The sequence below is a fragment of the Anas acuta genome, chromosome 2 (genome assembly GCF_963932015.1).
Source record: "Anas acuta chromosome 2, bAnaAcu1.1, whole genome shotgun sequence".
In the NCBI taxonomy this organism is placed as follows: Eukaryota; Metazoa; Chordata; class Aves; order Anseriformes; family Anatidae; genus Anas; species Anas acuta.
Window position 1 is genome coordinate 52475434 of NC_088980.1, and position 12765 is coordinate 52488198.

Below are 12765 nucleotides of genomic sequence, written 5' to 3' on the forward strand. Positions count from 1 at the left end.
TTGAAATGATCTAGAGGGATGCACTTAGTAACAAATGATTTCAAACAATGCCATGCTATTGTGTCTTTGGGAGGAGCATCTTATAGTCTTGAAGACAGCAGCTGTCTATATTGGACAGGTTTAGCCTGTTAATTAGAAGATACATCTGTGTAGACTGCATAACTTGTATAAAGGATCTTGTCCCTGTTGTCAGGGAAATTAAAAACATATATGGAGTATGAATGAATGCTGTACAATAACACTTGGAGTAGTATTAAGTAGTTATGTTGTGTCTGTCTCTGCTTTTTGTTGTTCTCGTGTATAATTTTACCTGAGAAGGCATTGTATCATGTGATTAGCTCTTAGGCTATAAAGCATAAGTGGTTTGTCAGAGGAAAAAGCCATGTGTTCTCCTTATCATTGCAACGCCAAAAAAAAAAATAAAAAAAAATGCTGGTATGACTACAGCTACTTACAGGTGTGTAGGTGGGTGGTGGGGAGAGAACTTGAGGAAAGCTTTTGTCTTTTGGAAGTGTTCCAGCAGGGAAGCCCCTTCTGCTGCTCTATGCTGTGTCAGCACTAGGAGGCTCTGCAGGTCTCTCTGTGCTGGTGTCAGAGGAGCAGAAACTGCAGAGAAGGGGCTGCAAAAATGCTAGGAAAGTGCTGCAAGGGAATGGGATGTGTCATGAAACACGAGGGGGTTTAAGTCGAGTAAAATACCCATTTCCCCTGTGTTTAGTGGTCTATTTAAGTTCTTCTGTATTACTTTCAATTTTCTATTAACATGACCAATTTTTGCTCTCCTGGTTATCAGACATGGTTTAAAGGGAGTAGAATGAGGCCCAGAGTGAGATTCTTGAAGGACAAGTCTACTATGTGTCAGTTTTATTGATCAGAGGCAATTAGTTCAGCCAAACCCAATTAGGACACAGTTTTAGTTTTATACACACAGACATTAATCACTCATTACCCAAGTGAACTCTAAAGGGAATTAAAAGAGAATAACAGAATAAAATGGCTGTCCCTTTGCTCTTAATGTAGGAGTTTTTTAGTTTTGTATTTGGTTCTAAACTGCTAATTCCACTGACTTCGTCTTACAATAAATTGGTGGTTTTTTTTTTCTTTTATTTTTTTTTCTTTTCCCTATTTATTTATTTATTTATTTATTATTAAGAAGATCTTAGTCATCTGTCGTTCTGGCCTTTCTGATGACAAATATCCCATGAGTGGATTTAATTATTATTATTATAAATTTTTTTTTTAAATACCATTAACTCCTCCCCTTGATTGGTCCTCTTGCTTAAGGCAATTTTTGTTGAAGCCTTCTGGCTGACTGCCTAGCATTTGGCTAATAGCTGTGAAGTTGTCAACTTCATACTGTTTCCCTGTTTGAAATGGAATTCTCTTTCCTCAGTTTATATGGGTCTGCTGTTTACTAGTCCATTATGCATGGAATCTAATCCACTTACACTGTAAGAAGCTTGGAGACCAAACTTTTTTCTTTTTTTTTTTATCATTGCATTATGTTTTATTTATTGAGCATAATTCAGTTTCAATGAAATGAAATAGTCATCATGGTGCTTGTACTGTTGCAGAACTTTCTTATCACTGTGCATTTTGTCAGTTTGATTTATTTTATCTCTCTATTTACAGTTGTTGGTGACAATCCAGAGTTGCTTCACTAGCTACAGCAAAAGTACCTCATCCTCTTGGAAAATACTCCATATTTCAAATTACAAAGTCAACTTCAGGATGGACCCGAGAATTGCACAGGCAAGTTTTGATTTAAAATGTTGTCTGCGCTCTCTCCCTCTCTGGTATATTTTTCATTTGGAAAGTAGCTGTCATTGCTGTATATCAAGATGCATTACATAGACAGGGAAGTATTGTTCATATGGAAAAACACTGAGTATATAACAAAAGTTATATAGTTGTGGAACTGTCTTTTGATGCCATTAAATCTGGGATGTGCCCATTCTGCCACATCTGAAGATAAGGGCATTTTGGTGCCAGATTTAAGGCACCGTGTTTGGTGATTCTGGCCTTTATATTCCAGCAGACAAAATGGCAAAACTGGATTGGACCTGCTTATTGATGGTATACTGCTGTGAGATACAGTATTAGCTTCTGTAAGAAGACTTCATGGTTTGTATTTTCTAGGAATGAAGGAGGGTGAGGTTAACTTTGTTCAGGCCAAACCTCTGACACAGAATTCATGGGAGGCTTAAAGAGCCTTCAGCAAATTGCCTGTATTAAACTGAAAAGAGAAAATAGTTTTCTGTTAGAGATGCATCTTAAACCTTTCTTTTACTCCAGTAGCAGAGATAGACACCATTTACGGCAGAGTAAGGAAACTAAGTAAAGATTGAAAATAATGTATTTATTCTCAGAAGACCCCTAAATGTTAGTCACAACCACAAAGCTTTCCTTGTATCTATACTTTTCTAAGATAGTCCCAGGCTTTCAAATGAATATCATACATATTTCCTACTGGAAAAGGGCAATAAAAACAAACTTAGAAGATTTGCAGCATTCCCTTAAGACAATGAATTTTACATCTTTCAGAAATTATCCAAGTTCTTTCAGTGCCACGTATCATACAGTGTTTTAAAATTAATGCATTCAACTTTTAACACCCCCCAAATATTCTCCAAAGCAGTTCCATGCCTTTTTTTTTCTTTGTCCCCTCCACCATGCATCCAATAATTGTGTGATAAAGTTGGAGTTTTAGCAAACTTTTATTGTTTGTATTCATCCTGGACTTCAGCAGTATATAAGAACTATGAACTGCTCTCAGGTCTTCAAGCCAGAAATGCCTGTTTCAGGCCAAAGATTCAAGCTCTGTCTTTCAAAGTCTTGCACAGAGTTCTTTTGGCCTTCCATCTCTGAATTTCTGTTGTCTTTGTAAAATGTCATGTTTTTATTTATTTGTTTCCTTAGGCATATCCTACAGCCAGCAGCTTCAGATAGGAAATGTTTTTTACTGATTAAGCAACAAACAGACTGCTATTTTTATTAGCGCTGTCTGTGCACGGCTGTAATATTAAAGACTTCACTGGCATCTGCCTTGATGTTACAAAGTCACCCCAAGTATTTAAACAGTGGCACTAGTGAGGCCACATCTGGAGTACTGTGTCCAGTTCTGGGCTCCCCAGTGCAAGAGAGGACATGGACACATACTAGAAAGAGTGCAACAAAAGGCCATAAAAATGATTAAGGGGCTGGAGCATCTCTACTGTGAGGAAAGACTGAGAGAGCTGGGACTATTTAGCCTGGAGAAAAGAAGGCTCAGGAGGATATTGTCAGTGTATATCAATACCTGAAGTATATAAGAAGACAGAGCCAGGCTGTTTTCAGTAGTGCCCAGCAACAGAAGAGGCAATGGGCACAAGCTGAAACACAGGAGGTTCATCCGAACATCACAGGCAGGGTGACTGAGCATTGGCACAGGTTGCCAAGTGAGGCTGTGGAGTCCCTAACCTTGAAGATACTCAAAATCCATCTGGACATGGTCCTCGGCAAGCAGTTCTACATGGCCCTGTTTGAACAGGAGGTTGGACCAGATGAGATGTAGAGGTCCCTTCTCACCTCAGCCATCCTGTGGTTCTGTAATTCTGTATTGCCTGTATAATCTTATTGCTTAGAATGTAATGTTAAATGTTCAGTTTGTGATGTTTTATAACCTCATTTGTACTTCCTTTTCACTCATTTGTACAAATTCTGGAAGTTCACTTCACTTCTGTAGACTGCAGATCTACAGTAGTCACATATCTTAGAAAACAGAGGTTGCCCCCTGAGGTAAAATTGTGGTTCTCACTGTAATATCACACTGTGGTATTGTTTTAATAATGGAGTGTTATCGTATTTATTTTTTGGGGGTAAATCATCAGTCTCTAGGAGTAATTTAGTAATTTCAAATTAGCTCATTTGATACTGAGCATTCTGAAAATGCTTGCTAAATACTGGTAGATGATGATTCAAATACATACAAGATTTTAAATATTCAACAATTACTAATGGAATTGTTGTTGTATAACTAGAAATCAGGGCTTGTCCAGATTCTTAACCTTAAATATTCATGTTAGTCCAAAGATTTATTTCAGCATGGGATTCCACTTTTTTTTTTTTTTTTTTTTTCCATGACGATTCTAAGATACATTATGCATATCACTTTAATCTGTATTTTATGTATGCAGGTACACACATGCTTGTGTGTACAAATTAATGCCATGACTCTTTCTAGTACTTTCACTTTTGCAGTGCCAGAGGAAAATCTTAGCCACTTTATAGTGGATACTGAATTTTATTTTTCACAAAAAAAGACTATTCATTGTCTTTGAATTGGTCAGATAGGCTGAAGAACAGAAACTGTGAGGGAAAAAAAAATCCAGCTTTATTTACTGAAACTTAGTAATTCTATTCAGTTCACGTGACTTGAGTTCACATACACACATTGATGATGGCATTAGTCCATTCTGTCATTACCAGTATAAGAATGCTTCACCTTTCTCCATTCAGTCTCCTGTTTGAAAATCCTTTTCAACAGCTCTTAAGTTATGTTTCCTTGGCACAATAAAGCTTGCTTTTCATTCCATGCAGCAATTAAATAAAGGCTCTTTTCTCTCCAGTAAAGTGCATCTTATTGCAAATAAATAGTCACTTAAAGAAATTTAGACAAAAAGGTAGGAATCACAGACATATCTTTGGCATAAGAGATTCACCCATTCCTTTATCCAACACAAAATCTACATTTTTGAGATACTAAAGTAAGTTGTTCTGTGAACAGCGGATGTAATGAAGTTCTTCAATGATTTTTTCTTCCACGTTCCTCGGTCCTTCCCATTTTCACTGCTTAAGTACTTCTTCCAGCTCCTTCCCATGTCTTTTGCCAGTTTGGCTGAGAAAGTGGCAACATATGCTGTTGATGAAATAAGTGTGTGCTGATTGCTTTTTCATTATATCCATGTCGATTGGCCAACTGGCTGAACTGCAACTGGCTTTTCCATATTGGTAACACTAATTCGGAACAATCTCTAGCAGTCAATTTTTCACAAAAATGTATAGGAATTTTCTGTCTTTGAGAACTGGGTATCCCTCTGAAGTGTAAACTGCTCAATGGACTCAGGTCTAGGAAGTACAGTTGCATATATTTCACTTCCTTGGGAAACCAAGTTCGAAATTCCTGTCAACCTACACTCACATCTCAGAAAAAAAAAGAATCTGAAAGTCCCTCAAAGCTACTAAACTTAGCAGAGCTATTAGATATTGTAACTAAAATTATTCAGGGCAACATAATGAGCATTAGTGTTCTAATGCCATTAGGAGGAGAACCATTTGCCACATTTTGATGCCTATCGGAATTAGCGGTAGTACGTACATGTAAGTGCAACTTAATGGAACATGGCTTTAAAATGCTATTATACTGTCTTTTTCAGAGCAAGTGGAAGATGAATTCTGATGCAGCAAATCAAAATATTCAACTCTGAAAATAACACAGGTGCCTCTCCAAGGAGTTCTGAAGTTGCATGAAGTTAAAAACAAGTGGTATATGGCCAGATCCACATATATAGTATATAGTTTTTCTTAACAAAAATCCTTTTTGTTAAGGAACCCATTTAGACCTGAATTGTCAAAGTAGTATGGGTTTTCATCTGTGGCCAGTTTGTATCTATAATGCCTTTGTATACATAAGGCATTGTTTCTATTTGCTCAGTACAGCATTTATGTGAAGTTATTTCAAAGTGATGCACTCTAGACATTGCAGAAATAATTGCTGCTACCCCACTGACCTGGAAGTCCCAAACCTGAAGATTTCTAACATGGAAGTCCTCCCCATCGCCCTTGGAGCAGGGAAGCCATTTAGCAGAAATTTATCAGCCTGCATAGTCTGACAGGTGAACAAGATTCCTGCTGAGAAATTTCCATGAATAGATGCATTCTTCCATCAATTATATTTATTATTTATCATTTGAAACCAGTTTTCTGAAGAAACTTCCCAGACAGCTCTTTTAAATGAGAAAAAGAATGGAGTTTCTTTAATTTGCTTGCTTCTAGCTGTGCCTTAAATTAATGTTTCATTTACTACTTTTCATACAGCATAGGGATTGGTTAAGTTCTTTCCATTTATTAGCTGTTCAGGTTGTTTTATTTAAGAAACAAGGTTCAGAAACACTTGAACAAAATTACTTCACCATCTATATACTGCAGCAATTATCTGTGGTATACTAAATCAGGACTCCTTGTTGATAGTGGGAAAATTATGCTTTATTTTACCTTACCTAAAGACAACTGCTTTCGCCAAAGCAGACATGAGTTTAAGGTACAGTCACTGTAATGAAAGCATTTCAGAGATAAAAATAAATGATTGGATCTAAAGTAACAGATGCTTGCTGATTTCTGGGATTAAGGAGGTTTACACGTGTATTTCTGTGATGGATTAACCATGGCTAAGGGCCAAACTTCTACCCAGCCAGTTGCTTACTCCCCCTTCTCAGAGGGACAGTGGGAGAAAATAGGAAGAAAAACAAGAGACCTTCTGTTTTAAGTTAAAGATGGAGATTACCAGTTACTGTCATGGGCAAAACAGAAAACTTGGTGAAAATTAATTTATTGCCAAATAAAATAGATTTGGGTAGTGAGAAACAAAGATAAACATTAAGACAGTCACTTTTCCCATGCTTATCTTAACAGCTTCACCACCAACTTCTCTGCCTTGTCCCAGAAGGGCACAGGGGAGGATGGAGGTGCCCGGAGGTCAGTGCATAGCAGTCTTCTCTCTGCTGCTCCTTCTCTCACTTTTCCTCTGGTCTGGTGTGAGTTCATCACAAGCTGCAGTTCCTGATAGGAAAATCTGCTCCCATGTGGGCTATCCCATGGGCTGCAGGGAATGTCTACTCCATTGCTGTGGAGAACCTCTTCCTCCTTCCCTGACCTTGATGTTTCCTCTGCTGTTTCTGAAACTTTTTGTTCCTTCCTCCTCAGCCTCTACAGCCCTTTTTGCTCTTTCTGAAATATGCTTTCACAGAAGCACCACAAAGAACTTTACTGATGGCCACAGCTTTGGCCAGTGGTGGATCTGTTGCTGAGCCAGCTGGAAGTGGCTGCTTCCAGCATAGGCCAGCCCCTGACCTCTTCCCACAGAGGACACCCCTGCAGCTCCCCCAGCTACCACATGTTTACACTAAATACAGTTTCTTATTCTTTTCCTTCTTTCAATGCTAAATTACTAGTAATCATAACTGTATATCAGATTCAATAAATCTTTAATCTAAATGTGGTATATGGCGTGGCCAGCACTCTTTAATGCTGAAACAATGAAGGTAGACATTTGGAACTGATATTGAGAGGCTTCCCATTTTCCCTGTCTCCGTTGATAAAGATATTGTATGATACTTCTTTTGAAAATTTGGACCCAACCACGAGCTGTGGTCAGTTCCCAGTCCTACCAGATCATTTCCTTAGCTAATGTTACAGGTTTAAAACCAACTGGTTTGCCATTATGTCAATGGTTCCTTTCCATCCCACAGACTCAAATGTGTACTTCTGTGAGGAATTTAGGGAGTTATACCGAGGGGCACACAGAGAAAAAGGCACAGTTGTAGCTCTCACTATCTTTTAGAATGACGACAGCTAAAGAACAGCAGAGTAAGGCCTGCTTCTCCTAGGCCTGGTCAACTGTTCTCTGTTCCCCCAGTCCACCTTGCTGATCGATATGAACCATGTACTGCTTTTGCACATATACTGGGGAGTTACATACTAATAAAATTCCCAACTAACTACAGCTTACAGGCAAATGCTGTGGCCTTTCTGGGCACAGATAAGCTGCTTGGTGTGCCATTGCAGTGGTGAGGCCTACCAGGCCACGTGCTTTAGCCACCCAGGCATCATTCTGTACTAATTACCATCCTCCTTGTCCCGCTTAGCACAGAGTAGTTGAAAAAGAATTTCAGGACAGGTAGATGTTGATTAACTAAATCTAGACTTTCTAACTGGACTAAATTAACTACCTTATCAGTAAAGATTTTAGATATTGCAAATCTTCTCCCTTTATTTCTTTCAGACACTTTCAAAAAAAGCCAAAACCAGAACTGCCAGTAAGGTATGAACTATAAACACTACAGGGTAGTAATTTTGAGAGGTTATATGACATTGGGACTACTGTAGTTAAAGTGGATAAATGAAACACAATAGCTTTAGCTTTCAACATAATTAACAGCTGTTTATAGTAGATGGACTATGAGATAATGGATACTGAAAGCTGCAGCCTGCTATTACTGCCCATGTTCAGAATGGAAAGTTTTGTGGAAAAGGTGCAAATTTATCAAAAAGTTGTTGCTGAACATAAGATTGTGCCTGAATCTCAACTCGTATAAACTTTTACAGCTCTACTGAAATCAGCATTGTCTAGAAAAAAAAAAAAAAAAAAAAGGTTTGACTGATTATTTCTAACTAGTTGGAGCTTTTCTACACTGGAAATTCTCAGAAATGGTCTGCACTAATGGCATTCTCATTAAATCATGTAATTTAATGATATTAACAATAACAGAGGTGTTAGTAATTGGGGTAAATGAACAAACATTCTCACTGGCATCCAAAACTAAATGATTCCCTCTTCTCTTGAAAACTGCAATTTGTAATGCTTTTTTTTTTTTTTTTTTTTTTTTAAATCAAATTCATCTCTGTTAATAAGATCTATAATTATTAAGCAGGAAGACATAACGAGATTGGTTGATTATAATGTGAGGAGCATAGACAAGTACTTCTAATTCCCCAAAGGATGAAACTCTGATGATGGCACTAGCATGCTTAGGGCTGCTAGACTGCTATTTTTAAACATCTTTATTTTAAATGAATTGTGTTTAAGGAAGATTAAATTAGTAGTTTGGAATGCTCAGCAGCTTTTTATTGTAGCTGCTGTTTGCTTTCTTTTTGGTATTAATTCACTTCCTATCATCATTCTAAAAGATAGTGAGACCTACGATTGTGCCTTTTTCTCTGTGGGCTGCTGAGTATATTAATACGAAAAAGATAGCAAACCCTAAAAGAAGTATCACAATCAAGTAACGGATAATCTGTGTGAAATATCCATGGAACAGCTCTGCTTCTACAGCTACAATCTGTGGATCCAGTCCTGTAAATCTAAATGTTTAATAATACAGCTATTTAGATTTGTTTCAATATGATGGTTTATTTGGATGAGAAAGGCCTTGTTTTTTCACCAGATCTCCTGATCTGGTGGATGTACTGGAGCAAAATTTTCAATTCTATCTTTGTTTCTCTGTGTGCAAAATTGAGATAACGATACAGGTCTTCAGTCTCTCTTAGTTAGGATTCCCAGAATGGTTCACAGATGCTTTGAGTTGAGGTTTGGGATAAATAGCAACATCTTGTTTTTTGGAAGTTGTCCTCAGTTCTGAACCGAAGTCTAGCTGAGGAGAAGCTGCCAAACAGCTTCTGTCACCCGGCTCCTCAAGGTAGATACCCCTTCCAAATTCTCTTCCTGCCCATCTCCTTAGCAACATGCCGTCATTCAAATGCAAATGTAGTATCTATAGCTTATCTGATGCTTGCTGTCTTTCCTATTCTAAGCATTTCCTAATTTATTCTCTTTTCCTCCTTATTGCTATGTGGAGGTCTTTGCATTTTAATGTTAAAAAAAAAAAAAAAAAGTTGTCTGTGGTATTTTAAAGGGCTGATTAGTATGATGATGAACTTAAACAGATGGCTGTACTTTGTGTAGTGGAAGATGCCAGCTACAGAGCATGTGTAACTCCACAATCAGTGGACTTCTAAATGAGCAGAATTTTTAAAGAATGTCAACCACAGGTCAGGTAGATGTTAGTGAGATCAACCCCCCCAGGAAAGGTTGTGCCTTGGGCAGACAGATCAAAGAGAACAGGAACATAGTGTACTTTCCATGTTTCATTTGTCAATACTTGCTAAAGCTAAAGGAGCCTCAGTGAGAGAAAACTCTAGAATTGGTGGTAAAGTAAAGAGAAATTCCTGGGACATCAGCTTACTTTGTTCTATAGGCATAGTAAAGTGCTCTTTCTCTTCCAAGTGTGTTATCGATAGGACTGTTATATCCTGTGGGCTTAATAGGTTGATATGGAAGGATGAGTTAGTGTGGGACTTGTGAGATGGTTCAGAACAGGGCCACTGTGCCAGACCTTGTTCAAAGGCAGTGTAGTAGACTTTTTAGTAGATTATCTCACACTCTAAACAGGAAACAAAAATAAAGGATGAGAAGGACATAGTACACTTTACAGGCCAAGGTGTGGCTGCAGATGGCATAGCATTTTTGCAGTACAGAGAGGATTTTTCATTTAGTCTTTCAGATTGAATAATCCCAGGAGGAGTCTAAGAAAGAAGATGAGAGAGTGAAGAGAGAGAACAGGATTAGAAGTTGGGGAAAAAAAGATAAAGTGCGTGAATTAAGGATAGTACAAAGAAGGGATTTAGTTCAAACCATTCAGCAACATACAGGAATAACAGTATCCAGAGCAAAAACTCTAGTGAAGAACATGACTTTTGCAATTCCTACTGCAGTACCTCCTGAGGGTGTTTCCTGTTCACATCTGCCAACTGAGCTGGAGTTTGTACAGCTAAATTTGAGAGAGGATAAAATCAGAGAAGAGAACCTGGCTGTGATCCAGGGCATAAGTATAAATACATCCACAAAACAAAATAAAAGGAAAGGCTCAGTCACATAAACAACTAGAGGAATCAGAAGGAAGATACCTTAAAACGTACTTCCTGTTTAGGAAAAGATTAGTAAAGAGGCATAAGGAGTTAACGAGCTTTTTTATAGTGATTTTCTATTAGTGCCATGTGGAGGCAAAGGCTGCAGTATGATTGCGTCTCTGATTACACACTTGAAAATCCACAGAGGTAGAATAGAAAGTAGGTGCAGACAAAATAAACACTCTTAAACTTGGAGAAGATGTGCAAAAGAGCTTCACGTGGGGATTGGAAGGGCACCTAAATGCATATCTACTTTTTCTACGTAGGAGATATCCTTCCCAAAGCCATGAATAATGACAGGTACAGGAACATTTCAAAATTTTGGCCAATATATTTAGAACGTAACCTTCATAGGGAGTTTGCCAATTTGAAATTTAGGCTTTGCAGAAACATGTACAGGTTTGGCTTCTAACACTTCTCAAGTCTCACTGTGAATAGTGACCTTTAGACTCATATTTTCCACATCATATATTTTTCTCCCCCTGCTTTGTTGGAGTCACAGAAAGAGAGTAAAGTGACCAAGGGAGAACAGAAAACATGACCATACTCTTAGCACTCCAAATTTCATAAAATAAAATGTCCTAGAAAATCCAAACACTTTCGAGAGTAAGTAATTTTAACCTTGTGCACATTCCCGAAAGTTCAATGGGTACAGTTTTATGCTTATTTTGCTCCCCCCCCCCCTTTTTTTAAACTATTTTTAATATAGACTTTATTCTCACACAATTTAAAAACCAATTTGCTCATTAACCTGGGGTACTTCAAATATCTGTGGAGACCTGGATACGATCCACTTGTTTAATCTAGTCTACAAATGTGTTTCTCTACCAGTTTTAAAAACCTGTTGTAGACTGGACGCTACTTTTAACTTCAACTAAAAAAATAAATTAAAAGATCTAGAATGACTGTGATTTAATATGTTTTAAAGTTATAGCTGAATGTATTTTAACCTGCCAGAGTGCAATTCAAGATTCTCTCCCAGTTATCTCTCACAGATTTGTTTTGATAAAAAGTTCAGGGAGTCAATGTCATCAAAATACTTCGTTGTTTGTGGTGTTTCACTGGATGTGTCAACTGAAATGCAGAATCCCGAACTGTGTAGGACCAGTAGGCTTACAGGGCAATGAGAGAACTGAACTGAGCTGAAAATAGTTCCTCGGATATTTCAGCCCTGTGAAGTAGAAGGATTAGAAATATGATGCCCTGCTGAATTCTGTTACAAAGAGATTAGAAGTAAGATATCCTGCTGAACTCTATCAGAAAGAGGCTGTGGCAGTATCAATCAGGAAGAAAAGCTTTAAATGCTAAAACAGTGAAACACCTACCCTGCACAGCACAATGTGAGGCAGAGATACATGACCTGGCTCTGAGCAAGCTGCTGTGTTCCCTCAGAGATAGGAATACTCTGATGTGCATTGACCCAAATGGAGCTGGACATTTACATGGCTGTACGCTGTCTACTTTCACCACTAAAATGCTTATTTCTTGCCACCGTAACATTACATTGCATACACACAAATCCTAAGGAGAGTAGTTTTTCTGTACTCCAGTTTCTCCTGGGAGAAGCAGTAAAATAATGTGTAGTCAGGTTGATTTTACTTCTAGTGTTTGCAAAGTCAACGTTGGTATTTCAATTGACCAGCTAATCTGGGTTTAAGAAAGTGAGTATAGATCTTTTTTGGGGGGGAAGAATTGGTCCTTTTCTCATTCTAGCTAAAACATGGAAACTAAAGCTTCTCAGAGGGAATAGTCAGAGATACAAAGTTATTCTGCCCTTTGCAAAGTTCAGATATTATTTTTTTTTGTGGGTTGCACACTGAAGAAATGACCTTTGACTGGCTTCACACCAACACGGCTATTTGTGGCCATGTGCCACAATGCAGTATTGTAGCTATCACTGGATGCATCAAAGGAGTCGATTTTGCTGTTGCAAGATGTTAGAGATTTCTTCCTTTTCACTACCTCTTCCTCCCTGCCCTCAGTCTACAATAAAGTCTTTTCTTCAATTATTATGACCTGTTTTTAATTCATTTCTGTCTAGAT